The following is a 13,313-nucleotide window of genomic DNA, read 5'->3' as shown; positions in this document are numbered from 1 at the left end:
TCACCTCTCTGGACCTTTGCTGCTTATTTGTAAATTGATGGTATAAAGTATTCTGATATACTGTTAGTACAAAATACTAGCTTACCTTCTTGGGTCTCCATTGCTAATGCAGGGAAATACTCTGGTATCTATTCAAAGCAACAGTTTTTATTTCTGTCCATTGAACCTGAGAGTGACCAGTTATTTTCGTTTTCCTTTTATTTCTTCCAAATACATCCTGAATCCCTTGTCTCTTTTGTTATGACTCTACTCCAAGCCATCATCTTGTCTTGCCTGGACGATGGCATTAGCTTCATGTTAGTCAACATGGTTTTCATTCTTACCACACAAAATTACATTCTGTCACAGCCAGCGTCTGCTTTGGGAAGCCTCTGTCAGATCGTGTTATTCTCCTATTTGAGACCTGCTCAAAATCCTTCAATTCCTTCCCCTACATTTAGAATCAAATCCAAATGCATTAACATGACTTATAAATCTGATATGATCTGGTTTCTACTTGTACTTTTCTCTCTTTCTTCCTATACTCCAAGTCTCCCTGTCTTTATTTATTGAATATTTCTCTTTGTTCTTTGCCCTCGGGGGCCTGGCACTGAGCCCCTGGCTCTTCTTACTACTTGACCCTTCCAGTCAAATCTCAACTGCCAAGACCTCTCCTAACCACTCTCTCTAAATAACCACCATCTTGGACACCCAGGTTTAATTCCCTTCAGAAACTGGAAGTTTTATTTCTTAAGGCATATGAAAATAACCCCTTATGGACAAAATACTTACATGTGTCATTTAAGAGATTTAGGTAAGACGTGATGAATCTGTCGCACCTGTTTATAATTTGTTATTTATCTCCATTGTAATATGATCTCAGCTCCATGAGGGCAGGGCCTTGTCTGTTTTCTTCACTGCCAAAACCACTATACTTATAACGATGCCTGCCCCCTGCAAGAAGCTTAGTAAATGTTTGTTGAGTAAATGAATATAGAGTCAGAAAATACCCTATGTTAAATATCCTAAAAGAAATTAAGCAGTTCTTATAGAGTCCCCAGTGTGTCTTTTGCTTAGATGGGAAGAAAAGAAAAAAAAAAAAAAAAGGCAGGGCGCGGTGGCTCACGCCTGTAATCCCAGCACTTTGGGAGGCCGAGGCGGGCGGATCACGAGGTCAGGAGATCAAGACCATCCTGGCTAACACAGTGAAACCCTGTCTCTACTAAAAAATACAAAAAATCAGCCAGGCATAGTGGCTGGCGCCTGTAGTCCCAGCTACTTGGGAGGCTGAGGCAGGAGAATGGCGTGAACCCAGGAGGCGAAGCTTGCAGTGAGCCGAGATGGAGCCACTGCACTCCAACCTGGGCGACAGAGCTAGACTCCGTCTCAAAAAAAAAAAAAAAGAAAAACAGAGAAAGAAAAAGATGAAGAAACAATATAGGAAGAACAGAGGACAGAGAGAGGTATAAATAGAAAATAGCAGTAAATCCTTGGGTGGGACTGTTTCAGGGATCTTTACTCAGTGACATTTCTGATCTATGATGTTGGGTGACAGGGCTCCATTCTTTGGATCTTACATAGATTTATTGGCTAAACCTGGCACATGCACAATGAGAAATGTTTGTTGAATGAAGGCCCGAAGGAATGAAATAATAAATTATTGAACTGCTAAGAGCAAAATTTTCCCTGTTTTTATGGGCATGACAATATTCCCTTGATGCCAGTGTTTAATCCATGTTAGTAACAAACATTCCAGATAACAATGACTGTGAAAAATACCCTGTGAAACAAAAGTCCGTCCCTATGCCAGGCATTTCCCTTAGCGCATTTCAGAGTTTATTCTGTCTTCAAGGGAATTGTCACAGTGACTATCCAGAATGGCACATGGTGTTAATGTATTAAAAATACTGACAGGAAGAGGAAAACTAGAAAAATGTCTTATCTGTCAGTTAAATGATATCGCCTCGTGGATAGATTACAGCAATTCCGGGGTTTTTTGTTTTCTGCCGATTGAGATTTGACAGCTGTTTGTAAAATATTTACATTCTGATTTCTGTCACATTGACAGCACTTTTGGGTCTTTGGAAGATGATAATCACATGTTAGGAAAATGTTAAAAAAAATTGAAGCTGATCTGTTGAGGAGAAAAATCTGTTTTTAAAATTGTGCAAAGGAAGGGCACCCACTTTATTAAAGAATGTGCATCTAATAAAAGTCAGAAGTAGTAGATTCTTGTGATCCAAAAACACACTACATATAAGGTGCAGTATAGTATCCCTCCCAACCCTGCCTGCCTTGCATACCTCAGCTTTTCTTCATCAGCTGTGTGTGGCTGGCCACATACTTCTTACCCTTTTCCACTTTATTCTGTACATAAAATGGTAATATTTGGATGGCACATTACATAGGATTTTGGAGTATCTATATGAAATTTTGTGAAAGAAATTTAGTTTATATCCTTGGTATTAAAAGAAGAGAAAATAAAAAGCATTGGGAGGAATACAAAGTATTGAATTTATATAGAACTTCCAAATAAAATCTTTTCAAAGATTATAATGAGAAGCAGAAATTTGTATAAATTTATATTATCAGGTATATAGAAATGATGACCTGTAATTCTTGATCAATGGTCTTATCAAAGTCTTTTATTTGGTTTTGTAAATTTATTTTCTGCTCTAACATTTTGCTACATCACTAAACATTCTTTTTAAATACCATTATATTTATATTCACAGAAAATGTGCATAATATTCTATAACATACATAAATATTCCTGATCATTTCCAGTATTCCGTGTTAAAAATTAATATTGATGAAAATCATTGTTAATAACTTTCTACACATATCCCTGAATATCTTCCTTAGAATATAGTCCCAGAAATGAAATTCCTTGATCAAATGGTACACACATTTTTAAGGCTTTTGATATTTACTATATGGTTTTCCTTTCATCAAAGTCTTGATAGTCACTGTCTGTGTGATGCTTTGTAAGAACAAGTAGATGACAGAAAATGTAAAAACCTATTTTATAGACATTCAGAAGTTTCCTGTAATTGAAATTATGTTTAAAGATTCTAACAGCTATTATTTTCTTTCATTGACAAATGTAATGTTGAAACCTCTTGGGATAAGGCAAATGATTTTGAAACCCATCCTAACCTTTTAGTATCAAGTATTTGAAAAATTCTTAGAAGGCATAAATGTTTTTATAGCCCTCACCCTGCACATAGCTTGAAATCACTAAAAGAACATATCAGCTGCAAATGGACAGAAGCGGACTCAATCCTTGATGCTTTGTAAGAACAAGTAGATAATAGACTAAGTGACTAGGAACAAAAGTGCAATTGAAGGTCCTAGGTCTACACCCAATTCCCACCCACCCCTCTTCCCATCCCTGGCTCAGTCCTGTTCCCCCAGGGTCCTCAGCCTCAGAGCCTGCATGTGGACTCTCAGCCTGAAAGCCCAAACAGCTTCTCGCCATGTCCTCATGCCTCTCCCTTGATCACAAATGTATTTGGGTTCCAGGTTCACAATGGGAATGCATCAGTGAAAGATTATTCTATGCCTTAAATGGGGATGGACTGTGAGCTTTAGGGCAAAGAATTTGAAGGACCTGGTTGTGTGAAACTTGGTCTAGAAGGAACCAAAATTCTCATCGGCCTGTCCCTTGGAGAGGGTTGTGATGAGAGAGATGAGAAGAAGGCCAGAGTAGACCCTTTGACACGGTGCTTTTCAAACACTCATGTGCATACAGTCACCATTAAAATACAGATTCTGATTCAGAAGGGCTGATGAGCCTTTGTATTTCTGACAAGCTTTCAGATGAAGCTGATGCCCTTTGATGAAGCTGACTGCACTATGAGTAACCAAACTGTGATACACAGGGCCAAGGCACGGTCCCATGGCCTGGGAACTGGACCCAAGTATTGGCTTGATGTGAAGACAGAGAGGTGGTCCCTGCTTGGGACAGCTGTCTTCAGCAGGAATTCCCAGCCTGGCCTTCCCACCCCTCCTCTTCTCCGTTGAACACCATGCTCCCTGGTGTTCAACCTGTACCGCTACCTCCTCCATCAGCTCATGGCTCCTTGTCTATGATAGGCACTGACCTTGATATCTGAATGGCAGAACCCCCTCAGCTGTGCTCAGAGTATCACGGAAGAGCAGCAGGAGCCAAGTGTCTCCACCGTATTTGCAGCTGGACTAGACCTTAAGCTCAGCCCCAGATGCACTCAGCTATGCCTTCCTCTGAGGACTAGGGCCCCTGCCCAAGTCCTGCCAGCCGCTGGAGTCTGAGGGTACTGACTTCTCTCTTGAACACCAGGATACTGTGGGACAACATGTGGGAAGCCTTATAGTTAGATTCAAAATGGCACAATCAGTGGAGATAGTAAACACAGTAGTCCTCCAGTGATATTGTAGTACATTATATGATGACAGATTAAAAACCAAAATTCAGCTTTTCAGATGGCCCCGATGAAAACAATGCATTTTAAAGAAGCAATCCTTAAATTGCCAAAGGAACATGTGAACCGAAAGGAAAAGAAAATCCAAACCAGGAACAAAAAAATAAAACAAAATAATAGATGGTACGTTTAAATTAAAGAAACTTTTGGGAAACAAATACCTATGTGATGTCATACACCAAATAAACACAATGCAGAAAAGCTAGGAAAGGTTAAGGTATCAAAATGTATTATAGAATAGTGTTTATGTCAAAAACAAAAATAGTATCAAAATATGGACATCAAAAATAAAGTAACTATAATGGAATGGCTACAAAAAAATGTAACTAAAGAACAGCCATAGAGAACCGGCAGTAGTCACGTGAAATAATAGAGGTGGTTACTTTCATAAAAATACAGCTTCAACTTTTGTGGGTGGTACTTTTTAACTAAAAGAGAGTTTTTAACATAGTTCCGTAACATGGAGAAATTAAGTTACATTCCAAGAGAAATGAGAGAGTTCTTGGGCTTACAGTGAAAAAGTTTTGGAAACGGACTTGAAAATTAAAGCATAACATTTGTACTAAACAACATGCACAATCCATGCAAATGTAAGGAGAAATAAGTTCAAAGCACATAGAAGAATGCTTTGAAAAAAAAGAACTTATAATTTGACCAAAGGAAAAGGCAATGCATGTGCAATATTCACAATCTAGAGTATCACAGAAAAAAAATAAAATTCAATTTACACAATTTCTTAGTATTCTGAGACTGCAAACCCTATCCAATTTTGACATGTCCTTTCAGCAGAATACTTATTCAATTCCTGTTATATGTTCTCCAAATGGACCATGTAGCTGATCTGTTCTAACGCTTTAATACACAGCCTATGTGTATGAAAGAAGAGCTTGCAGTCCAGTATTAATGACAAGCTATATACATATTTTTTAAAAATGCTATGGCTGTTAAGTATGATGCTGGATAGAAGTCACGTGACCAAGTTGTCATGGTCTATATCATTAGCACGTTTGGATGTTTTTCACAGTGATAGGCACATATAAGCACTGTTGGAAAATGTTCATGGAAATGACATGTTAATTGACATGCTAAGGTAGAATAAAAGGTAATATGTGGCTTCAGGGACATAGAGATAGCCGTCTATAAGAAGGTAATATAATATGAGACTTGAGAAAGGGCAGGATTTATATAGGCACAAAGAGGGTACTGCAAGGGATCATGGGTAGGAATTTGAATGCAAGTGATAGCTTCAGAGTTGTGATGTGTGTGGATGTGGGTGTGTGAGTTATAAGGATGAGGAAAGGCAGGCAGGCCAGAGTGAGAATGACTTTGTGTATCTTAAGGAACTTCGATTTTACACTAAAAGTAACAGCATAACACTGAAAGAGCTTGAGTAGAGGAATAACATTAAGGAAAATTAACTGGGCAACAATATGTGGAAACTGACTGAGAGTGGGGAAATGCATAGATATGTCACTCTTCTGTGGTAAGAAGAGATGAAGGACTCAACAAGGAAAACTACCACGGGAGTGAGGAAAGGATAGACTCAGAAGACACCACGAAGAAATCTGGATCTTATCCCTTTGTACATCAGTTTTATATTTGCCCTCTCCTGTGTCTTCACACTTTTTAATTCTTTTGATTATTTGTCTTTCATATTTAAATGTTTGATTTATAAAGAAAACACAAACACCTCCTTTTAGGCTCTCCATTGATTTCAGTCTCACCTGCCTTCTCTTCCTGTCACCATCCATGACCCCACTTATCCAATTCAATTTCATCATCTTCCCTTCACCTCCTCCACCCACTGCAGTTTCACCACATCGCTCCAACTGTGGTTGCCAGAATGAGTAAAGACCTTCTCGTTGATAAACCCTCAAGAATCTTTGGTCCTTAACTTTCTTGACTCCTCTGTAAATTTCGTTACTATTGACTTTTTTGAAATTCTCTCTTTTCTTGGATTCGAAGGAACCTCTCTTCTTGAATCTCCTCTTTCATCTCATCAGCCTCTTTCTCTTTTTTTTTCCTCTCCTTCTTTTCTTCTTTCTCTTTTTTTCCCTTTTCTTCTTTTATCTATTGCTAAACTGATGATTTCCTTCCCTTCCCACACCCCAAAATTTGGTTCAGATTTTTTCCTTTTTACTTTACTTAACTCGCCCATCAGTCCAGTGACACAAAGCTGTGCCTCAGCTTAGACATTTTCCACTAGTCCACATCTGTATCTCCAGCTGGACAACTCCACATGGCTTTTCACCCTATACTCCCAAAACCAGAATAGCAAAACTGAGGTCTTCTGCTTCTCCCTACTTCTCCATATCTCTACCCTAGGTACAATTCAAAAATGAGAAACATCCCTTTATCATTCTGAAATGAAAATGTAATCGGCTGGGCGCAGTGGCTCACGCCTGTAATCCCAGCACTTTGGGAGGCCGAGGCAGGCAGATCACAAGGTCAGGAGATCGATACCATCCGGCTAACACAGTGAAACCCATCTCTACTAAAAATACAAAAAAATTAGCCAGGCGTGGTGGTGGGTGCCTGTAGTCCCAGCTACTCAGGAGGCTGAGGCAGGAGAATGGCATGAACCCAGGAGGTGGAGCTTGCAGTGAGCCGAGATGGTGCCACTGCACTCCAGCCTGGGTGACAGCGAGATTCTTTCTCCAAAAAAAAAAAAAAAAAAAAAGTAATCATAATTCAAATTAAGCCACTTCCTAGCTGGCTCAAAATTGTTTAGCTTCTATGTCTCTCAGTTTTCTTATCTACAAAATGGAAAAAAAAATTGCACCTACCTCACAGGAGTATTGTGGAAATAGTAACCGGCACAATATAAGCCCACCATAAATATTAACTATTTCACAGTTTGAAATAATCAGAGTCCCCACTGACTTAAAAAGAAAAAACGAAACTAGTTTCCTCAGCATGTTATTTAATTTTTGCTTAATTCTCAAGTTGCGTTTCTCATTTCCTAACTTCTACTCTACCCTCTACCCTGAAAGAAAGATTCTCTAGGAGGCTGCTCTGCCCTATCCACCCCCAAGCTCATGAGTGTCTCTTCCTGTTATTAATCATGACTTATCTTTAATAGTTTTCACCGATGCTTCAAAGTATATGTGGGATGTCTCTTCTTGCTCCCTTTTCCCCAAGTCTGAGTTTGTTTTTCTCTCTTTGCTCCTGGAGAGCCACTGACTTAGAGGTTTTTCACCCTTCATTGCCATTGTGCGCACATCTTTATCTGACTCTCAGATAAAGGCAGCTCCTTCGTGGTAGAGAATGCACTGCTGATATGTAAGTGGTTTTGAGAGGAAGTATAACAGGAGAGTGTGGACAACACAAGAGAATAAGCAGTTGGATGCACGAATAGTTCATCTAGAAATAGCCGACAGTGGAGGTGAGCCAGCCCCACCCCTCCACGTGGATCTGGGTAGTGGAAGAGGGGGAATTCTGGAGAGGAGAGAGCTAAAGGGAATATGGTGATTTCAAGGATAAGCTAAGTTTTGTCTCAAACAATGATGTGAGGAAGGAATGGAAGTCAATTGATAGATTGTTTACAGTGGATGAGCATGGAAGGAACTGGGGCAGTGGAAGGGACCGGCACAGCGTCACCAGTAAGTCAGAAGAGCTCATGCTGACTTGATGATAAATTTGTATCTGTATAAAATCTTCTGGAAGCAGATTCAAACAGATTGAGATGTTCGGTCTCAAGAATGAAGAATGGACATGACTGATACATGAGTCAGTGATGTGTAGGAATTATAGATAGTAACATTAATAACATTGACATATATCCATAGTCTTATTGAGTCACAGTATTTTTGGGTTATGGTATACATACACACCTATCTATATGTGTGTATATGCAGTGTCATATATAATAGTGTATTATATATACACATTGTATATATTTTGATTGTCAGAGTAATGCAATGTTTATTATAGAAATGTTTGCAGCCATCAGTGCTATGGTCTGAATGTTTCTGTTCCCCTAAATTCATATGTTAAAATCCTAATCCCCAAGGTGGTAGTATGAGAAAACAGGGCCTTTGGGAGGTTAAAAGGGATTAGTGCCCCCATAAAAGAGGCCCAAGGGGGCTTCTTTGCCCCTTTCATCATGTGAGTACTCAGTGAAAGGCACCGTCTATGAACCAGAAAGCAAGTCCTCACCAGACACCAAATGTGCTTGTGCCTTGATCATGGACTTCCCAGTCACCAGAATTGTAAGTGATACATTTCTGTTGTTTATAAGCTATTTAGTTTGTGGTATTTTAACTGCCCAGATGGACCTAAGGCAATAGAAGAGATGTAAGTCTGATTTGAAATGAGTTAAAAAGCAAAATTGGAATTTAGGAATTCGAGGCAGTTGATACAAATGACCTCGTAAGTAAGCTCAGTTTTAAAAGGGAGCAGAAACATTGTATGATAGGGGCTGCAGAATAATGGAAGAGGCAGGACCTGGGACCCTGTGAGGGCTTTTTTAAGCTAGGAGATATTAAAGCCTATTTGTGAAATGGTGGAAGTAACCCAGGAAGGAAGGATAAACTGAGGATGGATGAGAAAGAGGACTATTGCAGGAGTAGAGATCTTGAGTGCAGGAGAAGGACATTGGGTGGGTTTTCCCTGGGTGATGCAGGGACAGAGGCAGAGTTCATGGCACAGATGCTGGTGGGTGAAGAGATAAAGATAATTGGATTATTATTACTTTCCTTTTCCTAACTACAAGGTGCTAGGCAGCAGGGCGCTGTGTTCCATCCAATTAAAATAAGGTAAATATTTAAAGCCATCCTTTGGATTTAGAAGGATGGTTCTGAAGAAAGAAGCCATGTGCACAGTTACTGAGCTCAGGGTCTTTGATCTCAGACAGCCCTCGGTGTCCTGACCCTGCTACCTTCTGTCCAGCTGTGGGACTCTCATCAGGTAGACGGGGAGGTGTCCTGTGCAACAGCCCAGGCTCTGGACTTGGCTCTCAGCTCTGTCAGTAACTGATGTGTAAGTTTGGGTTAAGCACTAAGCCCTTCCTCCTCCACATTTCTTCTGTAACATGGAGACAATTAAATGATTCTTCTTATAGGCAGGGTGAGCAATGGATGATGATACGGTAAATTTCGTAGTGTAATGCCTGCTACATATATGTCATGGCCTGCCCATGTTAGCAGTTAGTATTTCACTGCTCTAAGCCTTAGTTTCTATCTGCAGAATGGAGACAATGATGCACTTTGTCAGACATGATTATTGTGAGAATAAAAATAAATCGCATGTCAAGCTCCTAGCACACAGTAAACAGAGTAAAAGGGAAAAAAGAAGTGTGAGTGAGCATGAGGAATGGCTTCACTCTGCCGCCACAGAAATTGGTAACTTTCTAAGGAAGATTTGGAGAGAGAAAGTGATTTGTGATTTGGAGGCAGAGTTTTAAACTTAATTTGTAAGACGAAGAAGCCAGTTAAAGCCTGACAATGTGGCCCGGGACAAGCATTTCATTTGAAATGATAAATTTAATAAAAATGGATTCATTTTCACTTCACCGAAAGTGAGAGGAGATTCCGTGTGTGCATGGAAACATACAAGAGCAAATGTCTGCAGAGGCTAACTAAATGCAATGAGATTTTATACTGAGAAGCAACATTAATTACCAGAGTATAACACAGCATCTGAATCAGTGCACAAAAGTTAAAACTAAGTAAATTTATTCAATTACATAAAATTCTGTGTTTTGTAGTATCACACATTAATATATGTAAATATGTGTAAATACATATGCATAAAATATGTGTGCGTTAATATATGTAAATATGTAAGTGTACATATATGCATAACATCATGTGTTTTGATTTCTAAATGGAATCATAAGGCTCGTGACAGCAAACCTAGCTCAGTGCCTGGCACATAGCAGATGTTGAAAAATAATGGATGAATAAATGAATGAATCAAACCCATATTTGCAGCTTGTGTAACTTATGTTGGAGATCCCCATCTTAGAAAAAAGTAGTTAACATATTCTATTTGTTTCTTTATAAACAAATTTAATACAAATTGATGCTTAATGATGGAAAGCTAGATACAATTAAAGAATATCTTATATGAGCTGATGTGTCAAATGAAAGAACTAAGGAAAGGCATTGTGAAAGGCAAGTAATGTAGGTGGAGATAGGATTGTGTCTTAGACGGAAGAAAGGAGGGTGCGGTACAAAAGACGTCATGAAGTATTACCCAAAACAATGTTGCTTCTGCTTCAAAATGTTTGCGCTTCTTATTCAAGAACAAGGAAGGCATGACTTAAAGCTGGAGGCAATAAAGCCTTGCACAGAGAATGGTGTTGGGGTGGTCAGAAAAGATGGAATACTAGACTTGGCTAAGACAGCTTGTGGGTCCCTCTCTCCTCACTTCTCCCCTTCCCCAGGCCAGCCCCTAGAGTTGAACTCCGGTGAGTTGCCTGACTGACTCCACACTTTCTGAGGGGAGTGTAGAGAAGTTGGTACTAAAGTGTGGTCTAAGGATCAGCAGCAGCAGCATCACCTAGAAGCTTGTTGGAAATGCAGAGTCTGAGACCCTACCCTTGTAGTAAGGGTTAAAAAGAAAAAGAGACAAATTTTCCTCTGCACAGCAGCTCACTTCAAGGACAGTTATAAGATAATGCTGTCCGAAAAGCCAAGGCCAAAGGAATGAGCTCCAGACAGCACCCCCCACCCCACCCCTCCAGAGCAAGGTTGAGAGGGAAAAAAAGAGAGAAAGACAAATTCCTTTACTGTTACTCCTTTCCCTGGCCTCTGAAGCATGACTGTTTTACAAATGTCTGTGTTTAGCCGGTTCTTGTTTTTCTTTCGCTGCAGCTACAAGGCCACCAGCTATGCAAGGCCCCAAGTTATGCACTGTATGATTAACGGCCTTTGTTTTGCTTTTATAAGCCGCTTATAAAAAGCCCCACTCCGTCTTTGTTCGAGGCTCAGCTTTTTGGATGTGAATCCACTGAGCCAGTGCACACCTCAAAATAAATATCCTCCTGTATTCACCCGTACTGGTCTCTCTCGTCCTCTGCATCATGCAACCCCCTAGCCCTACTGAGTCCGAATCTGCAACTAATAAGTTCTTTGGGTGACTCGTGGGCACATGAAAATTTGAGAAGCACTGGCAATGAAGTTAGAAATGTGGGCCTTAAAGCACATAGATCTTGGTTCAAATCCCCATTCCACCTTGAGCAAGCTAATTTTCTAATCTTGTTTCCTCACCTGTGTGGTATAATAATAGGCACCTCATGAATACTACTATGAGAGATAAATAAGGTAGTTACATATAAAGTGTTTATGTAGTGCCTACCTCTTAGTAACTGTTCAATAATGTTACCATTTTTTACTATTTTTTTCTCTGCTGAGCAACAGCAAAAGAAAGTAGTGAGGAAGAAGCATTCTCCATGTGATCTTCTTTTTTTTTTTTTTATTTTCTCAACTATATGCTCACTATGACAAGAAAAAAAAAAAAAAGATTTACCTCCAGGCATAGACTTGCAAATAGGTCTAATAATCTTTCTCAGTTTCCTTCACTGCTAAATGTTACTTCTACTTATATTACTATGGATCAGTCCCTTAACCTCTTTGAGCCTTCTTTTCATCCTTCATGGTATGGGCTTTTAACAGCAGCCTATCTCATAAAGTTGTGAAAACCAAACAAAGTGGTCCATAAGACAGTATTATATTCATTGTTAAGAGCTATTTTGTGGAAGTTAAGATGGCAGATCTCACAAGTAGAATCATCTCAATATAAGAGACTGATAATATGAAGTGTTGATATATATCATTTATAATATATGGTGTGAATGACTGATAGGGCCATCCCCCCTGCCCTTGGACAGTGTTAATGAAAAACCAGAGCCAGACCGTAGTTAATGTGGAAAAATCAGGTTTGATTGAGGAACTATTACAATAGGGGAAAGAGACCTCAGCATAGAACTGGGATCACTTGCGAACACAACATGGACAAGTGGGGGTGTGTAGCCAAGGAGCCGCCTGGAGTCAGCGGATGGAAAATTCCTGAGAGGAAGCCTCGCGAGTAAGGGGGATTCCTAGGAAACAGACCTTTGGGGACTCCAGCTGCAGATAGTGCGGAGTGAGCAGATGCCATCTGGGGGGTGATGAGGAGTGAGGAATTTGATCAGACACAGAAGGGGATCCGGTATTGAGGGTGGGGAATTCTGGATAAACCGACTTAGCAGGAATCTTGCTACAACCGAGTGATGCCGAGACAGAAACAGAAGTGCCAAGGCAGGGGCCTGCTTGGGAAGGAGCTTCAGAAGGGCCTGACTGAAGTTTGGTCAAGGACGGAGTCTCTGTCGAAGAGCCACGCTGGTTGCAGATGGGAAGGAGCGGAAGGTGGCGGCCTCTTCAGACACACAGGCCTCTGCATATAGATACCAGAAAGTCTGTTTTTCAAAAATGGTCTGAACTTACAAGGGCTCTTTTAGCATTCTGCCCTTTCCCTTATCCAGTAGCGGAAAATAAGGCACATCCGCTTAAAGAGCAAGATAAAATCAAACAAGTAGGCATAGAGGAGAGTTCTATGGAGGATCAGAGGAAGGAGTGATTGCCTCTGGTCGTGTGTCTGCAGGGCTTCAGAGTCAAGACTGTTCTGGTTGACCTGGGGGATAAACAGAATCTTGAGAAAGAATTGCAATCTTTTTGGAGGAAATAGCAAGAGAGGAGAAAAACAAAGCAAACAAACAAACAAAAAAACAGAGGCAGCAAAGCTTGAAGCACACGAAGAAAGGGTAAAGAAGCTTCTTTTTAATTTTTTTTAAATTTTTGTGATACAGGGTCTTGCTCTGTTGCCTAGGCTGGAGTGTGGTGGCACCATCATAGCTCTCTGCAGCCTCAACTTCCCAGGCTCGGACAG

The 13,313-nt window shown here is 40.2% G+C and overlaps 1 protein-coding gene across 11 annotated transcripts in view; it reads left to right on the top strand.

Moving 5' to 3' along the window:
- LOC105474633 (cholinergic receptor muscarinic 3) overlaps positions 1-13,313 on the top strand; it is a 527,334-nt gene that overhangs the window by 244,856 nt on the left and 269,165 nt on the right. Inside the window, exon 1 of one of the 11 annotated variants that reach the window (XM_011729451.3) lies at positions 7,197-7,827. The exons of 9 other annotated variants lie outside the window; for them this stretch is intronic. The gene's annotated coding sequence lies outside the window, so the exon portion shown is untranslated. Of the gene's footprint in view, positions 1-7,196; positions 7,828-8,310; positions 8,654-13,313 lie in introns of those variants that run through there. One more of the 11 variants, XM_071073803.1, reaches the window with a different exon arrangement.

This window comes from Macaca nemestrina, chromosome 1, assembly GCF_043159975.1.
Source record: "Macaca nemestrina isolate mMacNem1 chromosome 1, mMacNem.hap1, whole genome shotgun sequence".
NCBI classification, from domain to species: Eukaryota; Metazoa; Chordata; class Mammalia; order Primates; family Cercopithecidae; genus Macaca; species Macaca nemestrina.
The sequence above is the reverse complement of the archived record's forward strand: the minus strand, read 5'-3'. Positions and strand labels throughout refer to the sequence as shown.